General features: G+C 42.8%; 1 protein-coding gene across 1 annotated transcript in view; it reads left to right on the top strand.

The window, feature by feature from the left end:
- Positions 1-8,024: 8,024 nt before the first annotated feature.
- The window catches only part of SPMAP2 (sperm microtubule associated protein 2), a 46,257-nt gene continuing 43,903 nt past the window's right edge, over positions 8,025-10,378 (top strand). The window contains exon 1 of the mRNA XM_081939975.1: positions 8,025-8,112. The gene's annotated coding sequence lies outside the window, so the exon portion shown is untranslated. The remainder of the gene's footprint in view (positions 8,113-10,378) is intronic.

Raw genomic sequence — 10,378 nt, 5'->3', positions numbered from 1 at the left:
GAACTGAAGAAGTTTCTTGGAGGTGAAGTGAAAAGTCTTCAAGGAAAAAACAAAGGAAGTCCAGTTTGCCTTTTGAAAAAACACCTTTGTCTGTCTGTGTCTGTCAGTCAGTCAGTCAGTCTGTCTGTCTGTCTGTCTGTCTGTCTGTCTGTCTATCTATCTATCATCTACATACCCTACCTACCTACCTAGCTATCTACCTACGTACTATCTTCTATCTGTCTGTCTGTCAATAGCTATCTATCTATCTATCTATCTATCTATCTATCTATCTATCTATCTATCTATCTCTCTCTCTCTCTCTCTCTCTCTATCTATCTATCTATCTATCTATCTATCTATCTATCTCTCTATCTCTCTATCTATCTATCTATCTATCTCTCTATCTCTCTCTATATCTATCTATCTATCTATCTATCTATCTATCTATCTCTCTATCTCTCTATCTCTCTATCTCTCTCTATCTATATCTATCTATCTATCTATCTATCTATCTCTCTATCTCTCTATCTATCTATCTATCTATCTATCTCTCTATCTATCTATCTATCTATCTCTCTATCTCTCTCTATATCTATCTATCTATCTATCTATCTATCTATCTATCTATCTATCTATCTATCGCTTAGCTATCTATCATTTACATACCCTAGCTAGCTCTATCTATCTATCTATCTATCTATCTATCTATCTATCTATCTATCTATCTATCTATCTATCGCTTAGCTATCTATCATTTACATACCCTAGCTAGCTAGCTAGCTAGCTCTGTCTCTCTCTGTCTCTGTCTCTGTCTCTGTCTCTCTCTCTCTCTCTCTCTCTCTATCTATCTATATCTATCTATCTATCTATCTATCTATCTATCTATCTATCTATCTATCTATCGCTTAGCTATCAATCATTTACATACCCTAGCTAGCTCTATCTATCTATCTATCTATCTATCTATCTATCTATCTATCTATCTATCTATCTATCTATCTATCTACCTACCTACCTACCTACCTACCTACCTACCTACCCACCCACCCACCCACCCACCCACCTACCTACCTATCATCAGAGTTAGGTTTTTCAATCAGCTATTTATCTTCTATCCATCTGTCCATCCTGAAGTTAGTATATACATATAGCTACATGTACTCAATGCAAATTAGTTCTTTTCAAGCAAATTTTGGTTGACTCCAAAAGAATACCTGTTATTTATCTGTGAAAATGCTTTAGGCATACTTAACTTCTTTATTTTCCTGTCCTTTTAAGCATTCCACTGTAGGTGACATTGAGATCTGAAGGAAACAAAAACCCAACAAATCAGAATATTTTACATTTGTTTGGCATAGGATTTGGTTCAGGAAAATCCCTGCTGATTTACGTCTGTGTATGTTTGCAAGTTGGAAAACAATTGTTGAAGACATTTTTGTCCCTCTTTTATACCGTGCATTCACCGAATTAAAAATTCTTGGGAAACAAAAATCTGTGATGTCTATTTCCATTTGCAGTGTTATAAGTACTTCAGTTAAAATGATATAAATTTCCCACCCTCGTTAATTGCAGACCTTTTAACACTGATCTTTGCAGTTGTTAGTACTACATTTTGTAGTGTCTAATAAAGCCACATTTTTTTACTCTGTCAAAACTTGAAAAACTTGATTATCCAATTAATCCTATTTGCTCACTGACCTGGAAGCCAGCCACACTGAAAATAAACAAAGCTTTTGGGGAAATGATAGGGAAGAGACCGTTTTTGATTTAAGGAACTGAGGGTGCCACCTTTCGCATCCTCTGTGAGTGACATGATAGCAGCCTTCCAATGTTTGAGGGGCTGCCACAAAGAAGAGGGAGTCAAACTATTCTCCAAAGCACCCGAGGGCAGAACAAGAAGCAAGGGGTGGAAACTAATCAAGGAGAGATTCAACCTAAAACTAAGGAGGAATTTCCTGACAGTGAGAACAATAAATTAGTAGAAGAATTTGCTCTTTGATTCAGAGGTTGTGGGGACTCCATCATGGGAGGGTTTTAAGAAGAAACTGTAGAGCCATTTGTCTGAAATGATATAGAACGGTGATGGCTAATCTTTTTCTCTTCACATGCTGAAATCGTGCCCATACCCACAATGCAGTGCGCCCGCCACCCTTGCGCATTTGTATGCAACTCCATCACACACATGCGTACGCGACACCACCACCACCTGGCACGGCCTACTCAGCCTCCTGCACCGGGGGGGGGGGGGGGGCATTTTTGCTCTCCCCAGGCTCCGGAGTTTTTCGTTGAGCCTCCAGGAGGGCGAAAACCAGGGGTGGGTTCCTGCCAGTTGTAACCTCTTCTATAGAAGAGGTTCCACAAATCTACAGTGCCATTTAGAACCGGTTCCAGCTCCCTCCCCCCCTCCCCGTCCGCACATCATCAAGATGAAGAGCGAGATGAGGAATTCTGGGAGCTGAAGTCCACAAGTCTTAAAGCTACCAAGTTTGAACACCCCTGGGTTATTTTTTTTCTAAAGGGTTAGGGATGCGAGGGTCTTGTAACTTGACAGCTTTAAGACTTGCACACTTCAATGCCAGAGTTTCTGAGCCAACATTTTGGTTGCTAAGCAAGAGCATTGTTAAGTGAATTTTGCCACATTTTACAAGTTGATCACACCAGGGACGTGCGGTCAGGGGAGGCAAGGGAGGCAGAGCCTCACCTCTCTTCATGAAATAATAGTATAATATTATATACATCCGTCCAGCCGCGCCCGGGAGCTGCGTAGGCAGAAATGTTGTCGGCGCTCCCGGATGACGAAGGCACGAAAGCAACTGGGGACAGTTGCTTTTGTGCCTTCGTCATCCAGGAGCACCAACATTTCTGCCTCCGCCCTCCGCAGCTCCCGGGCGTGGCAGGACGGGTATAGCCACAGCGATGCCGAGGCGGTCCGGGCGGACGAAAGAGCAAGCGAGGCAGCCTGATCCTCGGTCGCTCACCCGCCGGACTGCCTCGCCGCCATTCTGGCTACCTCCGTCTGGGCGCGCCCGGGAGCTGCGGAGGGCAGAGGCAGAAATGTTGTCGGCGCTCCCGGATGACGAAGGCACAAAAGCGACTGGGGAACAACGAGAACCTTCCTGCCTCTGCTGGATATCGCGCGCTCCTCGCGACTGCAATATGCAGTCGCGAGGAGCGCGCAAAGTCCAGCAGAGGCAGGAAGGTTCTCGTCGTTCCCCAGTCGCTTTCGAGGACTGCGGAGCGCGAGCCGGCGGAGCATGCTCAGGAAGGCGGGGAATGGGATCACGTGTGCTGGAGGCTGAGGCAGCCTGAGCCTCCAGCACACGTGGTCCCATTCCCCGCCTTCCTGATGACGTCACCAGCCTCACCAGCCATAAACCTCACCGCACGTCACTGGATCACACCCACCCAGTCACATGGCAGGCAAGCCACTTCCACCCGGTCACATGGCTGGCAAGCCACTCCCAGAGACATGATAGCAGTATTCCAATATCTCAGGGGTTGCCACAAAGAAGAGGGAGTCAAACTATTCTTCAAAGGACCTGAGGGCAGGACAAGAAGCAATGGGTGGAAACTAATCAAGGAGAGAAGCAACTTTGAACTAAGGAGAAACTTCCTGACAGTTAGAACAATTAATCAGTGGAACAGCTTGCCTCCAGAAATTGTGAATGCTCCGACACTGGAAGTCTTTAAGAAAATGTTGGATAGCCATTTGTCTCAAACGGTATAGGGTTTCCTGCCTAGACAGGGGGTTGGACTAGAAGACCTCCAAGGTCCCTTCCAACTCTGGTATTGCATTGTAAAATCTTGCCACCACAGGATATAATTAGCTCTCGCGCGGGGCACCATTGGTTTAATGAATTCCCCACTGCAACTCTTTGCACTGACAAATTCATTAGCTGAATATTCATGGTGACTAAATGAATATTCAGAATAGACTAGAAGAGGAACACACCCTTCAGGATTCTTTTTTTGGCATGGAAAAGGAATGGAAGACAGGATGGTGTTTTCTCTGATTGTTTTTCAACTGAAATCAAAGCTGGGCCATAGGAAATAATTGAGAGCTGAGGGATAACACCCCCCCCCTCCAAGAAATGGGATCCAGGACCTATTGGACCAAACGGGGGTCTGAATCAAAGAACAAATGAGCTTCCCGGCAGCGGTAAGGCAGCTATCTGGCGCTACAAAATTTGAAAGAAAATACCGAAGAATATATATTCACCAGGCAGCAGGGGACCCTTGCTTCAATACGCCCCTGGCTTGGAAAACAATCTTTTAAATCGCCAACGTGTTATTTTCGGATTATGCCTTTCTTAGTTTTGTTGTCCTTGCGATGCCTGCTCTATAGGTGCAATTCCCACTGTTATGTTTCGAATGGGGAAAAAAAAAAACCAGTTAACGGTAACAATATAATCAATAACAATCCAGCAAATCCACAGGAGGGGGAAAGAAAAAGAAAGCTGTAAAAAACAAAACGGGCGTAACCACAATCAATGGCTCTCTAAATGAGAACACTCTTCCGTTTCAGAGGGAGCCCACTAGGGTTGGGTGGCCAATAGAGAAGAGACGGGAATGGAATGGAATAGAATAGGGAATAGGGAATAGGGAATAGGGAATAGGGAATAGGGACTGGACTGGACTGGACTGGGCTAGAGTAGAGTAGAGTAGAGTAGAGTAGAGAGAAGAGAAGAGAAGAGAAGAGAAGAGAAGAGAAGAGAAAATGGAACAGAACGGAATGGAATGGAATAGAATAGAATATAAAAAATAGAATAGAATTAGGAATAGAATAGAATAGAATTAGGAATAGAAATAGAATGTAATAGAAAGGAATAGGAATAGAATTAGGAATAGGAATAGGAATAGAATAGAATAGAATAAGGAATACGAATAGGAATAGAAAAGAAGAGAAGAGGAAGAGAAGAGGAAGAAAAAGAGAATAGAAATAGAATAGGAATAGAATAGGAATAGGAATGTAATAGAATAGAATGGAATAGAAAGGAATAGGTATAGGAATAGAATAGAATGTAATAGAAAAGAATAGGAATAGAATTAGGAATAGAATAGAATAGAATAGAATAGAATAGAATAGAATCTCCAGACAAGGAATTTGTCTTTGGTGCATATGCTCTCAGTGTACATAAAGAAAAATAAAATACATTCATCAAGAATCATAAGATACAACACTTAAGTGATAGTCATAGGTTACTAATAAGCAATCAAATAATACTAGGAAACAAAGAAAACAATATACATTGTAAAGATACAAGCAACATGGTTATAGTCATAAGTGGAAAGAGATAGGTACTAGGAAGGATGAGAAGAATAATAGTAATGCAGTCTTAGTAAATAATTTGACACTAAACAAATTGATAAATAAATAAATATTGCCTTCTTCAGGATCTTCTTCCAACCAGCCCTGGGATTTGCTAGTCCTCGCCTGTAATCTAACCTGTAATCTAACCTGACCTGACCCTGCTTATGGTTTTGAGATCAGCCATGCTCCACCGAGGGCCAATTTGAGAAGGATTGTTTCAATCTGAATTGAATTACGGTATGGATCGATACGGTTCCCAAAACTCATTTGGTAGCGTATCAAGTGTTGGTCTTTTTTTTTTTTCCCCTGGCAAAAACTGACTCCTGTTTTCCAAATTCGTTCTAAAGAAGCTTCAGAATTCATTTGCCATTTCTCTTCATTGATTTTGCTGGTTTGAGGTTAGATAATCCCTTGGGGGTGAATGGACGAGATGGCAATACCAAAGTGCAAAAGATCGACACTCCATGTAATTCTACAGGATTACCAGTAGAAGAAAATGCCTGTGGAATCGTGGGCTCCTTGGTGCTGTCTTCTTTCAGATGTTTCATTACCTAACTAGTTAACATCATCAGTGCTAAAAAGGAGTAGGTTTGCTCTCTATTTATATATTAGTGGTTTGCCCTTTCAAGAGTTGGTAGGAATATTCTTGGTAGTTCCTCGATTAGGCTGTTGTTTACTGTTGGATTGTTTGTCTGAGTTAATAGTTTCTTGATTGGGATATGGTTTACTGCTTGAATTGGTCTAGTACAGGGGTGTCCAAACTTGGCAACTTTAAGACTTGTGGACTTCAACTCCCAGAATTCTGGGAGTTGAAGTCCACAAGTCTTAAAGTTGCCAAGTTTGGACACCCCTGGTCTAGTATTAATCTTGGTGTTAATCTCTGCTTATCTGGGTGTTGCCTCCTGGTGAAGAGTTGTGGTGGTCTTTTAATTTTCTAGGTAGCAGGGTTTATATATATACATACATACATACATACATACATACATACATACATACATACATACATACATACATACATACATACATACATCAGTGTTGGAAGAAATGTCCTTCTGGATTCAGTTCCAAGTGGGGAGAAAGACACTGGAAACATGGTGGCTGTTTGGAAAGATGGTTTTAATGGTGGACAGGACCATATGCCCTGAAGATGTTGGGTGAAGAAGAAAAAAAAGGGCAGAGATGCTGAGAGTCCCTGGGTTTTATACCCTCTCTGGACTTTTGAATTTGAGCTTGTATTCTGATTGGTTGTCAGACTCCCGTGGGGCCATGCAGGGGCAACTCTGTAGGCTGTCCTGAGTCCCAGGCTTGGTTGAGTCTTGCTGGGTGATGTAATCTTCCCAGGTGCCATGTGGTGAGATGGGTAGAGGGCAGTGGTGGGATTCAATTTTTTTTACTACTGGTTCTGTGGGTGTGGCTTGGTGGGTGTGGCAGGGAAATGATACTGTAAAATCAGCCAATGGGATACATTTCTCGGAAAGGAATAGGAAACACTAAGGTGGGGTCCAAGAGAGGGCATAAAACTCAGGCACTCTCAGCATCTCTTCCCTTTTTTTCCCCCTTCACCCAACATCTTCAAGGCATGTGATCCTGTCCACCATTAAAACCAACTTTCCAAACAGCTGCCATGCTCCCAGTGTCTTTCTCCCCACTTGGAACTGAACCCATGTGGATATTTCTTCCAACATTGTCTTCGAAAGAAACTTGTTTGTCAAAGAGACCGAGAACAGAGGGAGATAAAGGCAAGGTTATTTTTCAACCTTAAACGCTCCCCTAACCCCCACCATCCTTCTGCTCGGCTTTGCACAAAGACACAAGATCTTGGAGATTTGGGGCAACTCAAAATTTATTTTATTTATTTCTTAGATTTTTAGACCGCCCCTCTCCCAAAAAGGGACTCCCATCGGATCTTTTGCGCCTTGCAGAAAACAGTTGTTCTTCTTCGCCTCCTCTCCCTTTTCCAATCTGCTGTGGGGTGTAAACTCTGAGCCCAGCAACATCTAGTGGGCAGGAGCTAAAATAACACGTCTTTCTTCTCTGAAGACTGTAGATAAAGGTCTTCGCATAAGAGCAACTTTATAATGGAGCCACAATAACCAGCAGCAATAATGGCAGGGTGAACAGGCAGACGGAATCATACTTGGCCGGGTCATTTTGCTCTTGAGAAAGGATCTCAGCAGGCGTGAGGTTGGGTTTTTTTTTTTTTACCCAGCCACAGGTGGAAAGCAATTTAGAGGAGGCTTGTCTGAGGCTTATTCACCAGATCTGCAATGGCCTGCGAGGAGAATTAAGGGTAATTGAAGGAAATAAATAAATAATAAGTTACTCTTTCATATAAAAGTGCAAAATGTAACGCGAAGGTGTGAGACTCTCGGGCGCTGTTTTTCCTGTTGGCAATTAAGCCACAAATGTAAGCAGTAACGACAATACAGGATGACTTGCTAAAATTCCTTTGATATTGAGATGCAGTAAAATAAGTCTGAAGGCAAGGACACCAGTTGGTGAGATGGGAACACATCCCCATCCCTCGCCTAAAATGAAAGAACGAAGTGGCACAGATAAGATAAAGGGGTCTGCAGGGATCTCTTGAAATGCGAATTAACTTCAAAGAATGACTTTGGAGATGAGGAGGGCGTCTTCTTCTTCTTAGGCATCAGGCGTAACGATTAGAAAAGTATAAATTGTATTGCTTGAAACTTGTTTTTTGTGTTCCTTGTACTCAAGCCATTGGGAAGAAGAGTCTGGGAGGCCGCGCTTGCAACTGCTATCTCATTTCTTTGAAATAAACCTTTGAATTGTGAACGAGACTTGTCTTTCGCATTGTGAGTATAAGAATTGGGTTTTAATATCTCACATAATGTTGGAAGAAATGTCCTTTTGGGTTCAGTTCCAAGTGGGGGAGAAAGACACTGGAAACATGGTGGCTGTTTGGGAAGATGGTTTTAAGGGTGGACAGGAGCACATGGTTTAATGTCCTGGGGGGAAAGGGGATCACATGCCTTGAAGGTCTTGAAGAAAAAAGGGAAAAGGTGCTGAGAGTCCCTTGGTTTTATACCCTCTCTTGGGCCCCACCTTAGTGTTTCCTGTTCCTGTCCGAGAAATGTATCCCATTGGCTGTAAAAGACTCCCAAGAGGCAGTGGTCTTAGCTAACTTTGTAGGCTGACTGTGTCCCAGGCTTGGGTGATGCAATCTCCCCAGGTGTCATGTGGTGAGATGGGTAGAGGGCTAATCCTATCATGGCCTGAGGGCCACATCTTAATCCCATCACCCTGGAGCTGAAGGGGGTAGATCTTTGTTATGTAGAATAGGCTGGCTCAGGCCCTAATGGCCCATTGACAAAGGTGCGGGAGGTGAGTTTCTGCCTCCCTTTTAGGGGGAAATATTCTGCCCTTTTAATATTTCCTAAAATATTTCATTTTTCTAGGAGAGGGGTGGCTGCTTATTTCCTACACTAAGAAAAGAATTAACTCTTTGGATCAGTGGTGGGATTCAAAAATGATTACTACCAATCTGTGGGCGTGGCTAGTGGGCATGGCTGGGGAAGGATACTGCAAAATCCCAATCTCCTCCCTATCAGCTGGATGTCAGGCCTGTAGTTATGTTTCTTTTTAGGATCTTTGGCCTGCCAGACTTTGTATTAATTTCTTATGCTGTTTCATTAGTGTAGTAGTTGGGAGGGGGAAATAGAAAGGAATAGATTTGTGGAATGTATTGTTGTCATTCTTTTATAGAAGCCAAGGTCATCTTTTGTCTCCGCACCTCGACACCTGACCGGAAGCAGAGAGGTGTAGATGCCAGCGTGGAAGATAATGATCGGAACATGTGATGGATTTGTGGGTGTGGGGATAAGATCATGAACTTTCAACTGGGTGGAATTCCAGGAAGAACATTAGAGTTGGAATTCCATAGACGTGCTAACTTGCCTGTATGATTAAATTGGAACCTTAAGGATGATTCTGCCTGGTCTCTGATTGATTTCATACATGGTATTTAGAATGCCTGACACTGGAACTCGGCAGGCAGAGAATAGGTGGGGCGGGGCCAGCCAGAGGTGGTATTTACCGGTTCTCCGAACTACTCAAAATTTCTGCTACCGGTTCTCCAGAACTGGTCAGAACAGGCTGAATACCACCTCTGTTTTGAATGCTTGGTGAGTTAGGAGTGGGGTTTCAGCTCAAGAGGGCTGTGCGTTAGCTGCACCCCGATGGGTGGGGCTGATTCTGCAAGCAGTGCTGTCTCAATTCCACTAATCTGGAGGAAAGGGAAGGAGGAGAACCTCTTGGGAAAGAGCTGCTCACTCACCAGTTAAAAATCTATGGAGAGTCTCAGTCATCCAGGTTACGGTTGTCCCAAGGATGTTTTTTTTCCGGAGGCAACTCGACTTTCTTGTTTTGTTTTGTTTTTTTCTTTGAAGAAAAGATGTTTCGCTTCTCATGCAAGAAGCTTCTTCAGCTCTGACTGGATGGTGGGGAATGGAAGGATTTATATTCCTTGCAGACAGCTGGTCATTTGCATCCTTTTTAGAGAGCTGTTGAGGCTGCCTGGAGGATCGTTTGAAAGATGGGTCAAAGAGGCCATCTATGTTAAAATTCTATTCTATATTCTATTCCTATTCCTATTCTGTTCTATTCCATTCCCTTCTTCATTCCTTATTCTGTTCTGTTCTGTTCTCTCCTCTTCCATTCCATTCCATTCTCTATTCTATTCTATTCTATTCTATTCTATTCCATTCCATTCCATTCTTTATACCTTATTCTGTTCTGTTCTGTTCTGTTCTCTCCTCTCCTTTTCCATTCCATTCCATTCTCTATTCTCTATTCTATTCCTTTCCATACCTTTCCATTCCATTCTATTCTATAATATTCTATTCGATACTATTCTATTCGATACTATTCCATTCCATTCTAAATGCACAGGTACAAGTGGTAGCAGGCTCAGGAGTAGGATTTGAGAGAAGGGTTTGGGTGTCGAGGTAGGTCACAGATATGAAGCATGAGCAGCTGTGTAAAGGTACCTGGGTTTTATTACTTTTTCCTTGAAGATGTTTCGCTTCTCATACAAGAAGCAGCTCCAACTGAATGATGGGG

Source organism: Natrix helvetica, assembly GCF_964273705.1.
Source record: "Natrix helvetica genome assembly, chromosome: 1".
Taxonomy (NCBI): domain Eukaryota; kingdom Metazoa; phylum Chordata; class Lepidosauria; order Squamata; family Natricidae; genus Natrix; species Natrix helvetica.
Note: the sequence above shows the minus strand (reverse complement) of the source record. Positions and strands in the feature narration are given on the sequence as shown.